General features: G+C 47.2%; 1 pseudogene; it reads left to right on the top strand.

Annotated features, from left to right (window-relative positions):
• Window positions 1-265: 265 nt before the first annotated feature.
• On the top strand, window positions 266-22,631 carry LOC101424129 (zinc finger protein 407-like; annotated as a pseudogene).
• The last annotated feature ends 629 nt before the right edge of the window (window positions 22,632-23,260 follow it).

The raw sequence follows: 23,260 nt of genomic DNA, 5'->3' as shown, positions 1-23,260 counted from the left end.
CTGAGAGCGCGCGGCCGGGCCCCGGGGGCCACGCGCGGGCCGTGGGGGGAGCGAGGCCCGGGGGGGGCGTGGGAGTGGGAGCACGGGCCTTTGGGCGCTGGAGGGAGGGCGTCGGAGGGGCGGCTGGAGGCGGGGAGGCCGGGGGAGACGGAGAGGAGCGTGTCTGCCACCCGGGGAGCGGGGGCTGCGGGGGTTCTGGCCGCCCCCAGGGCTGGGGTGTGAGAGCCGGGGCTGGAAGCCGGGCTGGGACGCAGGAGAGTCCGAGATGTGGGCGCTGGACGTTTACGAGGCCAAGTAGCCTTCCAAGTGGGGTCCTGGGACGCAGCTGATGACCTGGAGTTCAGGAGAGGCGACAGCCGCCGCGGCGGGGGCGTCGGGGGCGCTGTCACCGCGCGTGGCCGCAGCACAGAAGGGCTCCGGGGGCCCTGGCGCCGGCACTCGGGGGCTGGGGCCAGGCTCTCTGCGGACCAGTGTTGTGGTTTTCACCGCTTTTCTATCTGTTTCTGATCAATAATTTGGTAAAACACAATAAAATGAATTACTAGAAAAGTATCTTATACTAAAGATATACAAAATAAAACCCCCATTTGCGTGGCTCCGTTCAGCCGTGGTGCAGCCGCTGTCCGCAGCTCCAGGTGGTCCACTCTTCCTTCATGGAGAGTCTGCAAGGGCTTGTGGAAGGGCCTTGGAGCCTGAGGAGAGGCCAGCGTTCACCAGTGACCCACCCACGCGAAGGGCTCCGAGGGGGTGAGAAGGCGAGACCAGCAGCCACGGCCGGACGCCTGCCAGAGGCCGGCCGCATGGCTCCGTGAGCCCGCTGACCTCGACCCCGGACACAGTGAAGGCAGCAGCCCCCGTCCCCCCGCTCTGCCTGGGCACTCCTCGCCCCCTGGTAAGCCCCCCAGCTGATCGCACTTCCCGACACCCCTGGTGGTACCCCTGCTTCCTCTGGGCGAGGAACAAGCTACGCATGACGGCCTCGGGTCCCCTTTTGTCACACCTGACCTCCACTTGGACCCAAATTTGAAACCCAACTCAACAAATGCAAAACACCCAGCCATTCCACGCCCAGGTTTTCACCCGGGAAGTGAAAGCATACAAAGAATTGTGCCTGAATCCTCACAGCAGCTTTATTTGTAATAGCTCCCAATTGGAAATGACTCAAATCTTGTTCCCGACATTTGAAACAAGTGAATGAATAAATTGTGGTATATCCATGCAATGCAATACTACTCAGCAATGAAAAGAATCCAACTACTGATAGGATTCGACAATAGAGATGACTCTCAAAATCTTATGCTGATTAAGAAGCCAGCTGTGTCCTGAAAAGATATACTGTTTGATTCCTCTTAGATAAAATTTTAGAAAATGCCAACTACTCTATCGTGAGAGAAGGCAGATCAGTGGTGGCCTGAGGATGGGATACAGAGAGAGATGGGTTGCAAGTGGTATTAGAAAACTTTTGGAGCTGGTGGAAAGGTTCAGGTCTGGTGATGGTTTCAGCAGAATATACGTATGTCAAAACTGTTAAAATTGTACACTTTCTACCTTTTTTTAAAGATTTGTTTCTCTCCCCTTCCACCGCTGTTGTCTGCTCTGTGTCCATTAGCTGTGTTCTTCTGAGTCTGCTTGCATTCTTGTCAGCAGCACCAGGAATCTGTCTCTCTTTGTTGTGTCATCTTGCTGCGTCAGCTCTGTGTGTGTGGTGCCACTCCTGGGAAGTCTGTGCTTTTTTTCACGTAGGGCAGCTCTACTTGCAGGGCACACTCCTTGCGCATGGGGCTCCCCTATGCGGGGGACACGCCTGCATGGCACGACACTCCTTGCACGCATCAGCCCTGCGCGTGGGCCAGCTCATCACACAGGTCAGGAGGCCCTGGGCTTGAACCCTGGACCTCCCATGTGGTAGGCGGACGCTCTATCTTTTGAGCCAAATATGCTTCCCAAATTGTATACTTTAAATATGTGCCCTTTATGGCATATCAGTTATAAGTCAATAAAGTTGGAGTGGGAGGAGTAAAAAAGTAAAAAAGATCAAAAGGAATGAGGGACGTCTACTTCCAGCCGTGAAGGAGTAACTGTATTGGACTGTCCTCCTGCAATGGACAAAATATGCGAAACAACCGTTTTCAGATATTGGGCAATAGGCAGTGCGAGACAGTGATCTCTGAGAAAACAAAAGGGTCTTTTTGAATGTGTTCTTCATGGAAGAGTAGGGAAATTCTCACAAGACCAAACAAAGAATAACTGGGAGCTGAACAATTTCCAGAGGTCACACTGGGGGAGCGGGAGAAAGCCAGGAGAGGCTTGCTGAGTAGCCGAGCATGCAGGAGGAGTCCCCAGTCATGCCACGTCTTAGTGACAAGATGAGCTCCAGAGTGAAGACTGCTCATAAGCATTGAAAACAAACCTGGAAAGGAAAAAGATGATGCAAAAATAACTGCTTGCCAAGACAAAATTCAATACCCTTTTAAGGAAAGCAGCAAGATCTAAGCACTCTGGTGTAAAATTCACAATTTCCAGCAACCAATAAAAAGTTCCAGGGGTTGGGAAGCAGACTTGGCCCAGTGGTTAGGGCATCCATCTACCACATGGAAGATCCACGGTTCAAACCCCGGCCTCCTTGACCCGTGTGGAGCTGGCCCATGCGCAGTGCTGATGCGCACAAGGAGTGCCGTGCCACGCAGTCGTGTCCCTGCGTAGGGGAGCTCTACACGCAAGGAGTGTGCCCCACACACAAATAGAGTGCCTCACACACAAATAGAGTGCCCAGCGCGAAAGAAAGTGCAGCCTGCCCAAGAATGGCGCCAAACACAGAGAGCTGACACAAGATGACACAACAAAAAGATACACAGATTCCCAGTGCTGCTGATAAGGATAGAAGCGGTCACGGAAGAACACAAAGTGAATGGACACAGAGAGCAGACAACCGGGGCGGGGGGGGGGGGGGGGGAGAGGGGAAAAAATTACAGGGCTTGTGGAAAGGCAGGAAAATGGGAGCCATAACCAGGAGAAAAATCAGTTCTTAGAAACAGACCCATAAATGACAAAGATAAAGAAATTAGCAGACTTTAGATTTAAAGCAACACATGCATATAATGAGATTGTACGGAGGTAAACTACCAAAAAAGGGGCCAAATGAAGTTTCTAAAGCTGAAAAATAAAATATATTAAATGAAAAATTCATTGGCTAGGTTTAACAGCAGACCAGATATTAAAGAAGAGATGATCAATAAATTTGGAAACAGAGCAATAGAAACTATCCACAGTGAAATAAAAGAGAAGAAAACGATTCAATTACCTGTGGAACAGTAGAACATATAGTATATGTGTAATTGGATTCACAAAGGAGTGGTGGAGGAGAAAAACATATTTGAGAATGCAAACAGCTTGAATTTTTGCAAATGTGAAGGAAAATACATTACTCACAGATCCAAGAACTTAAATCAAGTCAAGCAGGATAAACACAAAGAAGGCCAGAATAAGCACCAAATATTTAAATTGCTAAGAAACGGTGATAAAGAGAAAATATCAAAAGCAACCAGAGTAAATTTTACATACAGAGGGATAGAAATAAGCATGACTGCACAGTTCTTGTCAGAAAAATATTTGAAGCCAGAAGACAAAGGAATGACATCATCATTGAGCTGAAAGGAAAAAATATCCCAACCCTGTCAACCTAGAGTTATATATCCAGGGAAAAAATTCTTCAAAAATGAAGGAAAAATAAAGACATCTTCTGAAAAACAAAAGCTAGGAGGATCTATCACCAGCAGACCTGCACCATAGAAAATATTACAAGAATTTCTTCTGGATGAAAACTTGGACTGACATGAAGAAACGAAGAGTCCTGGGAATGGTAAATTGGTAGCTAAATATAAAAGACACTTTTTCTCATTTATTAAATTTCTTTAAGCACTGATTTTTAAAATTGAAATTATAATATATTGTGGGGTCATAATATGTATAAGTAAAATGTATGATAAAAAGAGCACAAAATATCATGGGGGAAAATGGAAATATACTGTTTTAAGTTCTTCCATTATATGTGAAGTATTATTATTTGAAGACACAGTGATAAGTTAAAAATACAATACTATATCTTAAATAAAAGTAAATATACATAAACAAAGAAATATAGCCAAAAAAAACATAATCTAGGTAAAATGGAATACTAAAAAAAAAAGAATAATCCAAAAGAAGGCATAAAAAGGGAGAAAAGGAACAAGGAACAGATGGGACAAATAAAAAAAACAAATAGCAAGGTGGTAGATGTAAACCCAATCGTATAAATAATTACATTAAATGTAAATGATCTAAATACTCCAATTAAAAGGCAGAAATGATAAGACTTTATTTTTAAAAAGCAAAATCCAAGTGTGTGATCTATAAGAAAGGCACTTTATAAAAACATATATATGTTAACACTTAAAAGATGGGAAAAAGATATACCATGCAAAGACTAATCATCAGAGAGCTTCATTACTTGTTACAAAGTAGACTTCAAGATGCTAAAGCTGACCAGAGATAAAGAGGAACATTTCTTTGTATTAAAAGTGTAAATTCTTCTATGCATATTTGTACATATGCAGATTTATAAAATTAAATTTTACTATATATTATAATCTAATTGTTTCAATAGCTATATTGTTGAACATAATTCCCTGTTTATATTTCTATGTCATATTTTTAAGTGGCTATCAAATGTATGGATATTTACTTAAGATCTGATTTATTTTGAGCAATAGATTGTTTTCAATTTTTTCACATTTTTAAACATTTTTACTACAAATGGTCTTGTAGCTAAAAAATTGCATTCATTTTTAGTTAATTTCTTAGGTTTAATTCCTAAAAGTTAAGTTGTTTCTCTAGCAATTTTAATGTTTGTTATCACCCCTATTTTATTTTTCTTCTTTGGACCTATCTTCCCATTTTTATTAAAGTTTGAAGGTTAAACTCAAAAACAAAACAAAACAAAACAATCATATGTGAAGCTAGGGTTCGGAAAACTCTGACCTAAATCCTTTTTTTTTTTAAGATTTATTTATTTCTCTCCCCTTCCTCCCCCCACCCCCCGCCCTGGTTGTCTATTCTGTGTCTATTTGCTGCGTCTTCTTTGTCCGCTTCTGTTGTTGTCAGCAGCACAGGAATCTGTGTCTTTTTGTTGAGTCATCTTGTTGTGTCAGCTCTCCGTGTGTGCGGTGCCATTCTTAGGCCGGCTGCACTTTCTTTCGTGCTGGGCGGCTCTCCTTATGGGGCACACTCCTTGCATGTGGGGCTCCCCTACGCGGGGGACACCCCTGCGTGGCACGGCACTCCTTGTGCGCATCAGCGCTGCACATGGGCCAGCTCCACACGGGTCAAGGAGGCCCGGGGTTTGAACCGTGGACCTCCCATGTGGTAGACGGACACCCTAACCACTGGGCCAAGTCCTTGACCTAAATCCATTTAAAAAAATTTTCCCCTTTGCAAGCAATGCAACTGCTGTGATCACAATAAGAAATTTGGAAAACATGAGTAGAGAAGAATGTCTAAGTTTTCCAACATCTCCACACCCTGAAGGAACCACTGTTAACATTTTGGTCTATTTCTTTCCAGTCTTTTTTGTATGAATGTGTAGGGGGGAGTGGTCATGCTTAAAATATGTGAATCTAACTCAAGATAAAAAAAAAAAAGTGAAAGGATGAAAAAGTGCCCAATTAATTTAGGGAATGGGGAGGTAGAATATGGAACTTAAGAGATCTGCCTGGCAAGAGCTAGTCAAATTCAGACGTAAAACGTTCAACACTCAGTAGGTCAGGCAAAACCTGCCAGTTCACCAGTGACTACAGGGCAGCCACCTTATGCCACCTCATCTGGAATCCAGAGGGAAACCTTCTCTCTATCCTGAAGTGCTGGCCTGTTTTAACAGGCATTTTAACAGATATACCTAATTTAATAGATATTTTTTATCTTATGGAAACTGTGAATCTTTTCTTAAGTGTACATTATATTTAAAATTAAGTATAAAATGAATACAAAGATTTAAAGAGTATAGTAAGATCAATTTTATAAATTATATACCCATGCAACCACCACTTCAGTTAAGAGTGAGGACAGGACTCTGTAAACTATGGCTCACAGGCCACCTGTTTTTGTCAGACCTGAAAGTTAGGAATGTTTTTTAAATTTTTTGCATGGTTAAAAACAATATATCAAAAGAAGAAGAATATTGCATGACACATGAAATGTACATGAAATTCAAATTTCAATATCCACAAAGTTTTGTTGGAACACAGCCATATTCATTTATTTACACACTGCCCATGGCTGCTTTCGTGCTCCAATGGCAGAGGTAAATAGTTGCTACAGAGATGGTTTGACTCACAAAGCCTAAAATGTTTTCTATCTGGTCCTTTACAGAAAAAGCTGACCATTGATTTAGCACATTACCGTCATACCAGAGAATTCATTATCCTTCTTTGCAGTAAATTCCCTACCTTTGCCTAGGTAACCACTGATCTGATTTCTGTAGTTATATGGGACATCACGTAAATGTAATCATATAGCACGTCCTTTTGTATGTGACTTCTTTCAGTATAAAGTCTGTGAAATATATATATATATAAGTGTCAATTCATCAAGAAGATATTATAATCCTGACGAGTGTATATACCTAATAACAAAATTTCAAAATAAAGCAAAAATGATAGAACTGAGAAGAGAAATAATCAAACCCACAATTATAGCCACGGATTTTAACAATCCTCTCTCAATAATTGATATAATGCATAAGCAGAACATAAAGATGTAGTAGACCTGGACGATGCTACCATCCAGCTTGACCTAGAGAACATTAGTAGAATGATCCACACAACAACAGTACAATAACAGCATTCTCTCCAAGTGTATATGAAACATTCACAAAGATAAACCATATTCTGGACCATAAAACAAACCTCAAAAAATTAAACAGATAGGTAATATTGCCCAAGAAATTGGGGGGAGGGTGGGGCAACATACGAACATAGGAGATTGTCAGGTGTTGGTTGAGAGTATAATGCTGAGAAAACCTTTTCAAAATATACTTAGGAAAGTTACTTGTTTAAGATACTCAAAGGGGATAATCTGACGCAGGACAGACTCCTAGGGAATATGTGAATGCTCATTTTGCCAAAGTGGGTTATATCATTGGGTAGAGACCCATATAATGAGAGTGAAGGTATACCCACATACTGGGGAGGACTGAGGCCATCAAATAGAGGGCACTGTATTTCTCAAGAGAAATGGTGGCCCCCAGGGCATTAGGGCAGTTGAGCAAGTCAGACCCTCAACACTGTTGCAAGTATCTCTGAACATGGCTCTTCAAGAAATGAAGATTGACTGTCACTGTGGGCCCTGAGGGGAGGGGGAAATAGGTATTGAATAGATGGAACCAATGTAGCTGTGCGGGCAATAGAAGTGTTTCACAAGAGTAAGCAAGGATGGATATAAGACATGTAAAATTACACCAAAAATATATAGGGGCTTATAGGCTAAAATGTAAATCATAATGTAAAACATAAGATAACTAAAAATTTAGAAAATTGTATAGTCTAAAATATAAATCACAATGTAAACACAAATGTTACCTTGTTTGAAAGCTATTGTCTCAATATCTATACATCAGTTTCAGTAAATATGGTATAAATATGTTAAAAGATTATTGCTGTGGAAGAGAAAAGGTTTTATGTTGGATATGTGGGAGTACTGTATATTGTGTATATGAATTACTGTGATCTAAAACTCTTGTGAGATTAGCTTAATAATTAGAAAAAAGAAAAGAAAAGGATAGGATGTAGAATTTTTCCAAATTAATATGTATTCTATATCTAACCTTTAAACTCATCGCTATATTCCATTTTACTATTAAGGGAACCTGGCAATATATTGGGCTTCACTTTTCAGGAAGTTTTGGATCATAGAAAGGTTCAACAATGGCAGTGGAGGAATACTGGTGTGGCATGTTATTGACAGGTGACACATGGTTGGCAGGGAGTTCTACAGGGCATATATCCAGGGTACATAAAAATGTTTGGATATTTTCATAGTGGAAACAATTAAAAACAACAACTGAGGGAGTGCTGTGTTCCTAGCCAGGGGCGCTCTATCACAGTCCCTAAAGGAACAGCAACAATCCCCCAAGTGCAATGGCAAAGACCAAAAAAGAATGAAGGTCCAACAATGAGCCCCTGATACTAATGACTATGTTTGTGAGCCTGTGCACCTGAAACGAGAACAAGGCCTAGAGCAGCAGTGTGCTTAAGAGTTACCTCCTGAGAGCCTCCGTGTTGCTCAAATGTGGCCAGTCTCGAAGCCAAACTCAGTATGTAAATTCATTGCCTTCCCCCCAGCGTGGGACATGACTCCCGGGGATGAGCCTCCCTGGCACCAAGGGATTACTACCAAGTACCAGTTGATGATGTAGCTAGAAAATGACCTTGAATAAAAGGTTCAACTCGGACCAGCAGAATATCTCTGTCTACATATAATAACAGGAGTTAAAAATGCTTTTTGACCTAAATCAAGGGGAAAATGGAAAGGACAAATGAGTTTACGTGGCTATGAGTCTCTAAAAAAGAGCTGGGAGATTATCAGAGGGGTTGCCCTTATGCACACCTGAGCAGAGTCCCAGAGACAGATAAAGTAAATACAACCCCAGGTATTGGTTCTTCTGAGGGCTACAGAGACCCACAGGTTTTATAGTCATGGCAGATGGAGTTCAGTGCCATGTCAGTGGGCCCATCTTTGGAGTTGGTGTTTCTGTGTGATGGAGCTGGACTCAGATGTGACCTCTTTTCACAAGCCTTTCTTGTTACTTTACCAGAATTGTAGTTGGTGCTGGGGTTTAATATATACCCAGGGGATCTGAATCTCTGGACTGACCATATGATAGCCAGGCCCTGAGCCTCAACAGACTTCAGCTCCTACACTCTGGTTTATTGGACTTACCCCACTCAGCTAACATGGAATTGAAGAAGGTCAACCACCACACCATGGAGCCAATAGTGCCTACAACTGAAAGCAGGAGGATTGCATCCAGCATCCATCTAAATCTAAGGGGTGGAATCTAAACCCCCTCTTGACATAGATGTGGAATGGACACAACCAATCCAAGGTCCATAGGATGGAGGAATAGAATATGGATTAGAGTGGACTTACTGATATTCTATTCATGAACTATTGTGATTAGTAATCGAAGAAAATTGGTGTGGAGAAAGTGGCCATGGTGGCTTGTAGGTAGAGTGGCAGAGACATTCAGCCTGGCTGTTTTGCAAGTGACTAAATGAGCACGCTCTCTAGTCCACACGCTTTTGGGCACACCCAAAAGATGGTGCACCGGCACTGAACCAAATGTCTCTAGCCCCACCTCACTTTCCTCCCGTAAACCCTCCACCTATCAGCTCTGCCCCATAAGCCAAGCTGCTATATAAACACTGCAACTTCCTGAATAAAGCAGATGTGCGTCATGAACCCGTCTCTGGAGTGAGTTTACCTCCGTCGTCCTTACCCCAACGAGCCTCCCTCGTTCAACAGTGGCTGCTGGGTATGGGGAATGGGAGGAAGAGATGAGATGTGGAGGAGTTTTCAGGACTTGGAGTTGTCCTGGGTGATGCTGCAGGGACAATTACCGGACATTGTAGGTCCTCCCATGGCCCACTGGATGGAACGTGGGAGAATGTGGGCTATGATGTGGACCATTGACCATGAGGTGCAGCGATGCTCAGAGATGTATTCACCATATGCAATGAATGTCTCATGATGATGGAGGAGAATGTTGCTATGGGGGGAGGAGTGGTGTGAGGGGGGTGGGGGTATATGGGGACCTCATATATTTTTTAATGTAATATTAAAAAAATGAATAAAGACATAAATAAATAAATAAATAAATAAAAATTAAACAGAATCTGACTCCATGGAGTTGAATATTCACCTCCTTGAGGTGCTGCTATCTGTTCTCCAGAGGCTGCCCCATTCTACGTTCCAGCAACAGTGAAGGAGTGCTCCTGTTTCTCCACATCCTCTCCAGCACTTGGAGTTCTCTGCTTTTGTTTGTTTGTTGTAATACTGGCCATTCTATAAAGTGTGAAATGGTATCTGATTGTAGTTTTGATCTGCATTTCCCTAATAACTAGTGGTGTTGAGCATGTTTTCATGTGCTTTTTGGCCGTTTATATTTGCTCTCTTTTTTTTTTTTGAGATTTATTTTATTTATTTCTCTCCCCTCCCCCCTGTTGTCTGCGCTTGTATTATCCGGCGGCACTGGGAATCTGCGTCTCTTTTTTGTTGCATCATCTTGCTGTGTCAGCTCTCTGTGCATGTGGCACCACTCCTGGGCAGGCTTAGCTTTTTTCATGTGGGGTGGATCTCCTTGTGGGGTGCACTCCTTGCACGTGGGGCACCCCTACGTGGGGATGCCCCTGCATGGCATGGCACTCCTTGTGCGCAGAAGCACTGTGCATGGGCCAGCTCACCACATGGGTCAGGAGGCCCTGGGTATGGAACCTGGACCCTCCATATAGTAGTTGGATGCTCTATCAGTTGAGCCACGTCCACTTCCGTATATTTACTCGTTGGAGAAATGCCTATCCAAGTCTTTCGCCCACTTTTAAATTGGGTTGCTTGTCTTTTTGTCATTGAGTTGTATGATCTCTTTATATAATATGGATATCAAGCCCTTATTGTATATGTGGTTTCCAAATATTTTCTCCCATCTTGACAAAGTCTTTTGGGGAACAAAAGTGTTTAATTTAGAGGAGGTCCCGTTTATCTATTTTTTCTTTTGTTGCTTGTGCTTTAGGTGTAAGGTTTAAGAAACTACCACAAGCCACAAGATCGTGAAGATGTTTACCTACATTTTCTTCTAGGATCTTATGGCTGTAGCTGTTATGAATTTAGGTCATTGAAGCATTTTGAGTTAATTTTTGTGAAAGTATGAGAGAAGGGAGCTCTTTCTTTTGGATGTGGGTATCCAGTTCTCCCAGCACCATTTGTTGACTAGACTCTTCTGGCCCAGCTTGGTGGCTTGACAGCCTTGTCAAAAATCACTTGACTGTAGATGTGAGGGTCTATTTCTGAGTTCTCAATTTGGTTCCATTTTCAATCTGTCTATCTTTATGCCAGGTCCAATGATGGAGTTTTTTTTGTTTTCGTTTTGTTATGTTTTGGGTTTTTTGTTGTCATTGTTTTCACCACTGTAGCTAGATAATAAGCTTTAAAGTCAGGAATTATGAGTCCTCCAACTTTGCTCTTTTTAAAGACACTTTTGGTATTTGGTGCCCCTTACACTTCCAAATAAATTTGATAATTGACTTTTCCATTTCTGCTAAAGAGGCTGTTGTGATTTTTATTGGGATTGTGTTGAATCCGTAAATCAGTTTGGGTAGAATTGACATCTTAACAATATTTAGTCTTATGATCCACGAACACGAAATGTCCCCCCATATAAGCCTTCAGTTTCTTTTAGGAATGTTTTGTAGTTTTCTGAATACAGGTCCTTTATGTCCTTGGTTAAGTTTATTCCTTAATATTTGATTGTTTTATTCACTATTATGAATGGACTTTTTTTCTGATTTCCTACTCAGATTACTTATCAGTAGTGTGTAGGAATGCTACTGATTTTTGCATATTAACCTACAACCCCACCACTTTGCTGAACTCATCAATTAGTTCTAGTAGCTTTGATGTCAATTTTTCAATACTTCCCAGGTATAGGATCATTACCATCAGTGAAAAGCAAAAGTTTTACTTCTTCCTTTATTATTTGAGTGCCTTTTCTTTCTTTCTTTCTTTTTAATGTTTTCTTCGTAAATTTTTTTTTTAAAGATTTATTTATTTCTCTCCCTTTCCTCCCCACCCCCGCCCCGGTTGTCTGTTCTCTGTGTCTATTTGCTGTGTCGTCTTCTTTATCCACTTCTGTTGTTGTCAGCGGCATGGGAATCTGTGTTTCTTTTTGTTGTGTCATCTTGTGTCAGCTCTCCGTGTGTGCGGCGCCATTCTTGGGCAGGCTGCACTTTCTTTCATGCTGGGCGGCTCTCCTTACGGGGTGCACTCCTTGCGCGTGGGGCTCCCCTACGTGGGGGACACCCCTGCGTGGCAGGGCACTCCTTGCGCGCATCAGCACTGCACATGGGCCAGCTCCACATGGGTCAAGGAGGCCCGGGGTCTGAACTGTGGACCTCACATGTGGCTGACGGACGCCCTCACCACTGGGCCAAGTCCGACTGCTGTTTATTTCTTTATTTAACGTAATTGCTCTAGCCGGAACCTCTAGCACATATTGAACAACTATAATAAAAGAGGGCATCCTTGTCTTGTTCCTGATCTCCACAGACGGCGTTCACTCTTTCTCCACTGAGTGCAATGTTAGCTGTGGGTTTTTCATATATATACTCTACCATGTTGAGGAAGCTTCCTTCTAGTCCTATCTTTTGGAATGTTTTTATCAAGAAAAGATTCTATATTTTGTCAAATCCCTTTTCTGTGTCAGTTGAGATGACCATATGATCTTTCTTCAATTTATTAATGTGGTTTATGACAGTAATTGACTTTCTTGTGTTGAGCCACCCTTGTGTAACTGAGATGAAGCCCACTTGATCGTGGTGTACAATTCTTTGAATACTCTTTTGGATTCGGTTAGCAAGTATTTTGTTAAACACTTTTGCATCTATAGTCACTAGAAATATTGGTCTGTAATTTTCCTTTTTCATAGTATCTTTATCTGGTTTTGCTATTAGAGCAATGTTGGTTTCATAGAATGAGATTGGTAGCATTCTTTCCTGTTCAATTTTTTTGAAGAGCTTGAGCAGGACTGGTATTAGATGGCCTTTAAATGCTCAGTAAATTCACCCGTGAGGCCATCTGGTCCTGGGCTTCTCATCTTTGGGAGGTTTTTAATGACTGTTTCAATCTCTTTACTATTAGTGGTTTGCTGAGGTTTTTGGTTTCTTCTAGGGTCAGCGTGCTTGTGTGTCTCTAGGAATGTGTCCATCTCATCTACGTTGTCTAGTTTTTTGGCATTCAGTTGTTCACAGTCAGAGGGGAGCGCAGGAGCGATTCTGTCGGCAAACAGGAACAGCAAGGGCTCCGGCTCACTTAACCTGTCATCGCTAGAGAGAAACGCTGCAAGAAATCGGAGTTCATGAACGGAGGATGGGAGAGGATGAAGGTGAAGGGTTGCTTTTGTACTGAAGAAGCACTTGAATACTCATCTGCTAGGGACACATGGAGTTGGCACCCCAAAAGAAAGGAAATTTACATGCCATTTATGTGACAGAAGTTTCATGGAGAAGTGGGCCCTAAACAACCACAGGAAACTGCACACGGGAGAAAAGCCATTTCATGTTCATGGCCCCCGTGCCACTACTCACTCCTCCCCGCCTCGGCCATGAAAGACCAGTACAGACCCACGCAGTCGAGCAGTCCCTCCCGTGTGACCTCTGCGGCTGCGCTGGCGGGACCCGGCAGGCCTCACCCGGCACCGGCGGCAGGCCAGGAGAAAATCCTCTCAAGTGTGACGAGCGTGACTTGGCCTCCGCGACGCAGTCCCATCTGACTCGGCATAAACGCGTGCATACTGGAGAAAAACCCAACATGTCCCTGGTGCGACTACAGAGCAAACTGTGCTGGAAATATCCACAAACACATTTTACACACCGGCAAACAGGAAGGAGTCAAGAGGTACGACTGCCCCAAATGTGACTATGGGACAAGCGTCCCTGTGGAATTCCGAAACCGCGTGAAGGAACACCAACCTGATGTCGAGAACCCTGATCTAGCTCACTTGATGCTGGCACCGTCTCCAGGTCCTACGAGCACCGGCCGCGGGGCCAAGGAGGAGCCTCCGTGGAGACCGACAGCCCCTTCACCGTGGCTGCCCTGGCCGAGGAGCCGCCGCCAAGGGCCAGTGCCCCCGGGCCAGCCAGTGGCCGCCCCGCCTGCCGAGCAGGTGCAGCAGATCGTCATCATCCAGGGCTACGAGGGGAGCTGGCCCTCGAGACCTCGTGGAGGAGATGGCGGCCGCCATGCTGTGGACGCTGGCCATGGCCGGCCAGGTGGCGAGGGTGGTGCACATCATGGAAGACGGCCAGGTCGTCTCCACCAGCCAGGGCGGGCCCAGCGCCGGCGGCGGGGGACCGGGCCGCTCCTCCCGGAGCAGCTGGCCGCCGGGGCCACCCAGGTGGTCGTGGTGGGCGGCTTGGTGGACAGGAACGACGACGAGCCCGGCGCCGTGAGGCAGCAGGTGACCAAACAGGAGGTGCTGGGCCTCTCGGAGGTGGGGCTGCCTCCGCGCGACTCCTCGTCTGCCCTGGACGCGCTGCTGTGCGCGGGCTCTGAGTTAGGGGAGGTGGGCAGGACAGGGCCCGAGGAGAAGAGCAGGCTCAGCCCCAGGTGCTGCTCCAGCGGCCCGTGAGGGGGCCCCCAGGTGCCCGCTGGCCCCGAGGCCCCTGAGGCCCACCTGTTCGCAGATGTCCAGGAGGGCTCGGCAGAGGTGGCGCCCCTGGCCGTGCTGACCCAGGTGGCCTGTCCCTCCGCGGTCATCGCCACGCAGGTGGCCTCTAAGAAGGTGGTGCAGGGCGTGCTGCAGCTCCCCATGCGTGACCCGGCCGCAGCCGACCAGCCGCTCAAGGAGGGTGTCACGCAGGCATCGTCAACAAGGAGGGCACCGTGCGCGTGGTGGCCGGAGAGGGCACCCACACGCTCATGCAGGAGGCGGCGCTCCCGGCCTGCCGTGCCGGGGGAGCGCGTGGACCTGGTGGTCTCCGAGGGGGAGATCTCGCAGATCACCGTCACCGAAGAGCTGGTGCAGGCCATGGTCCAGGGCTCCCCCGGCCCCTTCCCCGAGGGCGCCACGCACTGCGTCGTGATGGAGCTGCCCCCGGGGGCGCAGCACGCACCCCGCGTGTTCGCGCCCGCGGGGCTGGAGGCGCTGCAGGCTGAGCCGCCCTGGACGTGGGGCCGCGGGCGCAGCCGAGCCGCTGGCGAGCTGGTCATCTATACGCAGGGCGCCTCCCCGGCCATCACCCGCAGCCCCCACGAGGGGGACCAGCCGTCCGAGGCCTTGGGCAGCGCCTCCCGGCCACGCGCAGGACGGGCCGCCGGGCTGCGCGACGAGGACCTGGGCCCGGCTTCGTGCGGTCGGGAGCTGCGCGGGCTGGTTGGTTTCCCCACAAGTGTTTTCCCACGGCGGTTCCACTGGTGGAAAAGCAAGAAAACTGCATCTGTGCTTGACGCCTATGTGTCTGGCAGGCAAGCATGTAGCTGTTTTAGCATTTTGTTACATATTTGGTTAAAAACTCAGCTACAATCATTGTCATGAAGTAGTTAACTTCCATTATTTTTATTTTTATTTTCACTTAAGCCTAGGGTTACTAAAAGCCTTGAAGCTCAAAGTCAGCTTCAGTCTGCCTCGCTTGAGACAACACGACGCTTCTAACTTTGACTTAGTTTCATACATAAAGTCTACATATGAAATGTGCATTCTGGAAGATATTGTTCACATCAGTAGTTTGCTTTTCATAACATTTGTTCTTATCAATATCATTTCTGCAGGATTTATTTGTGATTTACGTCAATATGAAATACCTGACATTAAACATTAACCAGTAGGAAAACATGACCCTGGAACCATCACTTTGACCGGGATTACCTGTGCTTAGTTGTGGGTTTGCTGCAACTGTTGAATCCAAGTTTATGTTCCAATAATTTGTTTCTTGACACAATTGCTCTTCCTTTTCAAAATTGTCAAATAATCCCCTTCCCCAAATGCAAAGGTTGTTTTGTTCTGTTTCTGTTTTTTTCAATAAAATTATACCAGTAAAAAAAAAAAAAGTTGTTCATAGTATCCTCTTATGACCTCTCTTATTTCTGCAGGGTCAGTGGTAGTGTTCCCCCTCTTGTTTTGGATTTTATTTATTTGTGTCTTCTCTCTTTTTTCTCTGGCAGTCTAGCTAAGAGTTTGTTGATTTTGTTGATCTTCTTGAAGAGTCAATTTCTGGTTTGGTTGATTCTATAGTTTTGTTGTTCTCAACTTCATTTATTTCTGCTCTGATCGTCATTATTTTTCTTCAGCTTGGTTTGGGATAAGTTTGCTGTTCTCTTTCTAGTTTCTCCAGGTGTGCAGTTAAGTCTTCGATTTTAGCTCTTTCTTCTTTTAAAATGTAAGCATTGACGGCTATAAATTTCCCTCTCTGCACTACCTTTGCCATAACTCATAGGTTTTGATATGTTGTGTTCTCATTTTCATTCATATCAAGGTATTTACTGAATTCTCTTGTAATTTCTTTGACCCACTGATTGTTTAAGAGTATATTGTTTAATCTCCATATCATTATGAATTTTCCCTTGATTTCCAGCTTCATTCCTTTATGATCAGGGAAAGTGTTTTGTATAATTTCAATCTTTTTAAATGTATTGATACTTGTCCTGTGACCCAGTATATGGTCTATCCTGGAGAAGGATCCATGAGCACTTGAAAAGAATGTATATCCTGCTGTTTTGGGGTACAATTCTCCATAGATGTCTGCTCATTCTAGTTCATTTATCATATTATTCAAGCTCTGTTTCTCTAGCCTCTGTCCAGATGTTCTATCCAATGCTGAGAGTGGTGTATTGAAGTCTCCAACTTTTATTGTAAAGACGTCTATTTCTCCAGTTTGTCTAGTGTGTGCCTCATATATCATAGATTGTCCAGCTTAGGTGCATAAATATTTATTATAGTTACTTCCACTTCGTGTATTGCCCCTCTTATTAATATAAATGACCTTCTTCATCCTTTATGATAGTTTTGCACTTAAAGTCTATTTTGTCTTTTTTTTTTTTTTTGGTTGCTATTTGCATGGAATATCCTTTTCCAACCTTTCACCTTCAACCTGGTTGTGTCCTTATGTCTGAGGTGAGTCTCTTGTGGACAACATAGAGATGGCTCACGTTATTTATCCATTCTGTCAGTCTCTGTCTTTTGATTGGGGAGATCAGTACATTAACGTTTAATATTAATACTGTGACAGCACCACTGACTCATCCATTTTATCCTTTGGCTCTCTGTTGTCCTATCTTTCTATTGTCTGTCTCTTTACTAAGTTACCCTTACTAATAATCTTCATTTCTACACTCTAAGTTTCTCGCCCTTATTTTTTCCTTTCAGGCTGCAGCACTTCCTTCAATATCTCTTGTAATTCTGGTCTTTTGGTAAAATTCTCTCTCAGTTCTGTTTGTCTGTGAAGACTTTGAACTCACCCTCATTTTTGAAGGACGGTTTTGCCAAATACAGAATTCTGGCTGGTAGTTTTTCTTTCAGTACCTTCAATACATCATACCACTTCCTTCTTGCCTCCATGGTTTCTTTTTTTTTTCCCCACTATTTTATTTTACTTTATTTTAAATTATCTTTTAAAAAAATTAATAGATCACACAAAATGTTACATTAAAAAACATAAGAGGGGGAAGCGGACTTGGCCCAGTGGTTAGGGCGTCCATCTACCACATGGGAGGTCCACGATTCAAACCCCGGGCCTCCTTGACCCGTGTGGAGCTGGCCCATGCGCAGTGCTGATGCGTGCAAGGAGTGCCCTGCCACGCAGGGGTGTCCCCCGCGTAGGGGAGCCCCACGCGCAAGGAGTGCGCCCCGTAAGGAGAGCCGCCCAGCACGAAAGAACGTGCAGCCTGCCTAAGAATGATGCTGCACACACGGAGAGCTGACACAACAAATGACGCAGCCAAAAAGAAACAGATTCCCATGCCGCTGACAACAACAGAAGCAGACAAAGAAGAACATGCAGCAGATAGACACAGAGAACGGACAACCGGGGGGGGGGGGGAAAGGGAGAAAAAGTAAATAAATAAATAAATCTTTAAAAAAATAAAAAAGTATAAAACATAAGAAGGAAAAGGTTGTGGTTCCACTGATAGAGTGTCTGCCTACTATATGGAGGGTCCAGGGTTCGATACCCAGGGCCTCCTGACCCATGTGGTGAGCTGGCCCATGTGCAGTGCTGATGCATGCAGGGAGTGCTGTGCCATGCAGGGGTGTCCCCTGTGTAGGGGAGTCCCACATGCAAGGAGTGCACCCCTCAAGGAGAGCCGCCCCACATGAAAAAGCACAGCCTGCCCGGGAATGGTGCTGCACACATGGAGAGCTGACACAGCAAGATGATGCAACAGCAACAAAAAGTGACACAGATTCCCACATGAAAATAATGCAAGGGGACACAGAAGAACACACAGTGAATGGACACAGAGAGCAGGCCACAGGGGAGAAGGGGAGAGAAATAATTAAAAATAAAAAATCTTAAAAAAAACAAAACAAAACATGAGTTTCCCATAGACTCCACTCCCCAAACCCCACACCCATCAATTTTTTAATTGTATTTTTTTGACGATACACAGATCACAAAAAACGTTACATTCAAAGTCTCCATGGTTTCTGATGAGAGGTTGGCACTTAATCTTATTGAGTGTCCCTTGTATGTCATGCTTTGCTTTTCTCTTGCTGCTTTCAGAATTCTCTTCATCTCTGATATTTGTTGTTCTGGAGAGTGGGTGTCTTGAGTAGGTCTATTCGGATTTATTCTGTTTGGGGTGTGCTGTCCTTCTAGGATATTAATATTTATGTCTTTCATAAGGGATGGAAAATGCTCAGTCATTATTTTCTTAAATATTCTTTCTGCCCCTTTTCCATTCTCTTCTCCTTCTGGGATACCGTTAATACATGTTTGTGCATTTTGCATTGTCATTCAATTCCCTGAGTCCCTGTTCCATTTTCCCCCCATTATTTTCTCTTTCTGTTCTCTTGTCTTTTCAAGTTTAGATGTTCTGTCCTCAGTATCATAATTCTGCCTTTGATCAATTCTTATCAGCTGTTAAGTGCCTCTAATGTATTTTTAAAACAAATCAATTTTATTGATACATATTAATAAAGCATACAATGCGTCCAAAGTGTACAATCCATGGTATCTGGTATAATCACAGAGCTGTGCATTCATCACTTCAATCGTTTTCTTCCTCTCCCCTCCCCCCCCACTGTTTTTGCTCTCTGTGTCCATTTGCTGTGTGATCTTCTGTGTCTGTTTCTTTTTGTCTTCTTGTTTTCTCCTTTAGGATTCACTGGGATTCGATCCTGGGGACCTCTGATGTGCAGAGAGGTTCCCTGTCACCTGCGCCACCTCAGTTCCTGGTTTCTGTTGTGCCTTGCCCTGACTCTCCCTTCGTCCCTCTTTTGTTAGGTCATCGTCTTGCTGCAAGGCTCGCGGCGCAGGCCTGGCTCGCCGCACAGGCACATTTACCAGGAAGCCCTGGGGAGCGAACCCGGGTCCTCCCAGATGGTAGACAGAAGCCCAACCACTTGAGCCACATCCACTTCCCACTTCAATCGTTATTAGAGCATTTTCATTATTTCATTAGTAATGATAACTGGAAAGGCAAGAAAATTCTTCAACTCTCAATCTATGTTTGTTTCCCCTGCTGTACATAGTATGTACATGTATTTTTAATCTCATCCACCATGTCTTTCATTCCCATAAGCTTTGCTACTTTTTTGCAGGCTTTCAAATTGTTTTTTTTCTCTTCCCCTCCCCTTCCTCCTCCCCCACTGTGCTGTTTTTTTCTGTGTCCATTCACTGTGTGATGTTCTGTATCTATTTCTCTTTTTGTTTTCTCTTTTGGTCTTTCTCCTCTAGGATTCACCAGGATTCGATCCTGGGGATCTCTGACGTGGAGAGAGGTTCCCTGTCAATTGCGCCACCTCAGTTCCTGGTCTCTCTGTGCTTCACCTTGACTCTCTCCTTCGTCTCTTTTGTTGCGTCATCATCTTGCTGCGTGACTCACTTGCACAAGCACTGGCTCCCACAGGGGCACTTGGCTCCCACAGGGGCACTTGGCTTGCTGCATGGGCAGTGGCTCGCCGTGTGGGCAGTGGCTCGCCGTGTGGGCACTCGCACGGGCACCGGCTTGCCATGTGGGCATGCTCTTTACCAGGAGGCCCCAGAAATTGAACCTGGGTCCTCCCATTTAGTAGGCAGAAGCCCAATCACTTGAGCCACATCCGCTTCCTTCGAATTGTTTTTATGCTCACCCGGTGTCTTCTTAATACCCCTTATCTCTTTAGTCATATTTTCCTCCAATTTGTCGAATTGATTTAGGAGATTTAAGGTATTATCATTGACTGGCTGTCTTAAATCCTGCATCTCATCAAGATAATTGGTTTGTTCCTTTGGCTGGGCCATTGCTTCCTGTTTTAGTATGGCTTGTAATTTTGCTGCTGTCTAGGCAACTGAATATGTCGGTGAATTTACTCCAATGGTCAAGGTCCCTCTCTTGCCTGGTGTTTTCTTTTATTGTTTTATTTTTCACGGCTCTTCTTCCATTTTTGGTCCAACTTATTCTTTCAAATTGCCCGGTTTAGGTTATCAAAATGGGTCAGGGACTTTCTCCCAGGAAAGAGAGAACTAAAAGTAGTTTTCTTTTGCAGTTTCTCACCTGCCAGCAGATCGTGCTCATTGGCAAATCTTTCCTCAGAGGTAACTCAACCTCCGCTTCCCTTGTTTCTGGTCTGGCCAGAGCAGAGATTCAAATGGGCTCTCCTGGCCACTGACTGCCCTCCGCCATGCCCTCCCTCGTGCGGGGCAGAAGACATCCGTTCAGTTGGCCGCCGTGGGCCATGGCTCTTATCCAGGCTGCGCGCCTTGAGGGTGGGGGACGGGTGCCTTCCCCAGCCACCCTGGGGGTCTCAACGCACGGTGTCGTTTCAGGTTCTTCATCTCTCTGTCCCTTGCCCTCCGGGGGCTGCACGGCACTGTCCTGGCGTGCGGAGCCCCAAAGCTGGTCCATCAGACAGTTTTTGGCCTTTCCTCTGTTGTTTTTGTGAGAGAGTTGAGCCCTGCCTTCCTCCTCCGATGCCATCTTCCCGGAACTCCTCTGCATGCAGTTTTAATCTTCAGCTTCATTTTGAGCATATTAGCAACACCCATTTACCACACATTAAATAAAAAAGAGTGTATTTAACTTACAGCCAATCCACGAGAAAATCCGGATGGTTTGCAGAGGCATAACCAAGGAGACCCAGATCGAGAGGGAGTGGACATGGGGGGCACCGACCTCTGTGCTCCAGGGTATGTCTGGGCATCTACCCCAGGCTGAAACCGCAGCCGGGGCCTGCTCCCTCATCGCCAGGTTCCGGGAATCCCCGGAGGCCAGACTCACACCGTTTCCCCACTGCCCCAGTGGTGCCAGTCCACATGTGTGGCCGGCCCCTCCCCTACCTTGGGTAGGGGCCTTGACCCCACTGTCCATGTCACAGTCCATGTGTGGGGCTGGGGGCACAGCCCCGCCCTCCCATCAGGGTCGCAGTCTGAGCCGGTGCTGCTGCCCTGTCCCAGCCGTAGCCCACAGCCTGTCCTGCTCATGCACGCCTCCCCGCAGCCCTGCTGGAGTGGACCTAGGGGGCTCCTTCAGCACCTGGATCTCCAGCACTGTCCTCTCCTCTCACCTGCTCCCAGCGTGGGCGATGGACGCAGGTACCCCAGGCCCCCGCCCCTCCTGGGAAGGCCCCTGTGGACGTGGCGTGGGCTCCCAGGTCAGGCGCCTCGGATCTGAGGGTCCCCAAGGAGGGGCCGGGTACGCTCTCATGGGCCCCTATCTCAGAGGCATCCGAGAGCGGGAGCATGGAGCTGGCCGTGGGCATCGCCGTTGCGGCCTATGGGGGGCTCTGGACTCTGGGGGTCCTTCTGTTCCTCATCATCTTCCTCACAAACAAGGGTAGGGGGCACCCCTGGGGGGCGGGCACTCCACACAAGCCCTCTGGACTTGACCCAGCCTCAGCCCGCCCTGCCCTGCACCCTCGGGGGAGCCGAGGGGACACCCCCCCGGGCCCTGCGCTCCTGTTCCAGGAGGCCACCATGCGAAGGCCGCACTGGCCCCGCAGCAGACCAGGCCTGGGTGACCCTCCCCAGGGGCGGGTGGGCAGCCAGCACGGGGCCGCCCGGCCGGTGCCCCTCAGCCCCCGCGGCTCCCCCGGCTCGGGCCGCGCCCTCTCACCCGGGAGGGTGGGCCCGCAGCGGGGTTCCTCCCGGTGCGACAGTGCGCGCGTGTTGGTCCAGAGCGCTGCCGGCGGGGCCCGCCGTGGCTGTGGGAGCTGACACTCGCCGTGGCCGCGGCCGTGGCCTTCCACCTGGGGGTGACTGTGAGCCTCGTGTGGATCTGGTACAGGTTCAGAGGTACCTGGCGGCGGAGGGGGCCCCCTGGGGCAGGGGCCAGCTTGGGCGGGAGGGGGTGGAGCGGGCCTGCCGGCCCCGCACGAGGTGGGGTGTGGGCAACGGGGGGGGGCTGGGGTCGCCCGCAGCCCCGACAACAGCCCGGCCTGGGGGCTGCAGGCCTGGACCCCAGCCAGAGGACACACTGGATAGGCGGGCTCTGCTGGGCCCTGCTGACCCTCGTGCCCGTCGTGCCCCTGCCCTGGTGATGGCCCTCAGCGCCGCGCTTCTGGTGCAAGGGCGAGGTACTGGCCTGGACCCTACATTCTCTTCCGCCCCCCCCCAGACCCCTTCTCTGGCTCCCCCCGGGGGACCCTGCTCCTGCCCAGGGCCAGCATCACTCGAACACTGACTCCACCAGTCTAGGTGGCCTTGGTGGGTGGGAGGTAGTGGGCACCGGCTGCCGTGGGCTGGGATTCAGCGAGGGCAGTGGGCTCTGCCCCTCGGCCCAGGACGTGCACAGGGGCAGGGATGGGGAGAGGCCACGGCAAGACGCTGTCTCAGCTCGGTGCTGCCAGGGGCCCTGGAGGAGCCACTCTGTGCCTCAGTTTCCCCATCTGTGAAATGGGGGCAGAGGCTTCTGAGTGCTTGGCCTGGGGCCAGCCCAACCCAGGAGGAGCTCAACCTAAATTCTAGAATGGGGTAGAAGGGACAGCAAGGTGGGCACAGAGGGGCGGCCGGCTGAACACACGGTGTCCCAGGAGAAGGCCCTGTGCTGCAGCACCCTTCCCCGCAGCATAGAGGGCCCCGAGCAGAGGCGGGGGGCGGGGGGGGCAGCGGGCCTCGGCAGAGGATGGCAGACAGCACCCCCTTCCTCTCAGGCCCTTTCTGGCTCAGCACCTGCACCAGGTGAGTGACCCTCCCTGCACGGGGCTGGGAGGACAGAGACCACCATCCCACTCACGTTGGGGGGTGGGCCCCCAGGGCGGGCAGAAGTGTCCCCTGTAACGCCTGGCTTTGATCCGGGCGGCTCGGAGGTGTGTTCTGTCTCCCCC

Source organism: Dasypus novemcinctus, chromosome 14, assembly GCF_030445035.2.
Source record: "Dasypus novemcinctus isolate mDasNov1 chromosome 14, mDasNov1.1.hap2, whole genome shotgun sequence".
Lineage (NCBI taxonomy): Eukaryota > Metazoa > Chordata > Mammalia > Cingulata > Dasypodidae > Dasypus > Dasypus novemcinctus.
The sequence above is the reverse complement of the archived record's forward strand: the minus strand, read 5'-3'. Positions and strand labels throughout refer to the sequence as shown.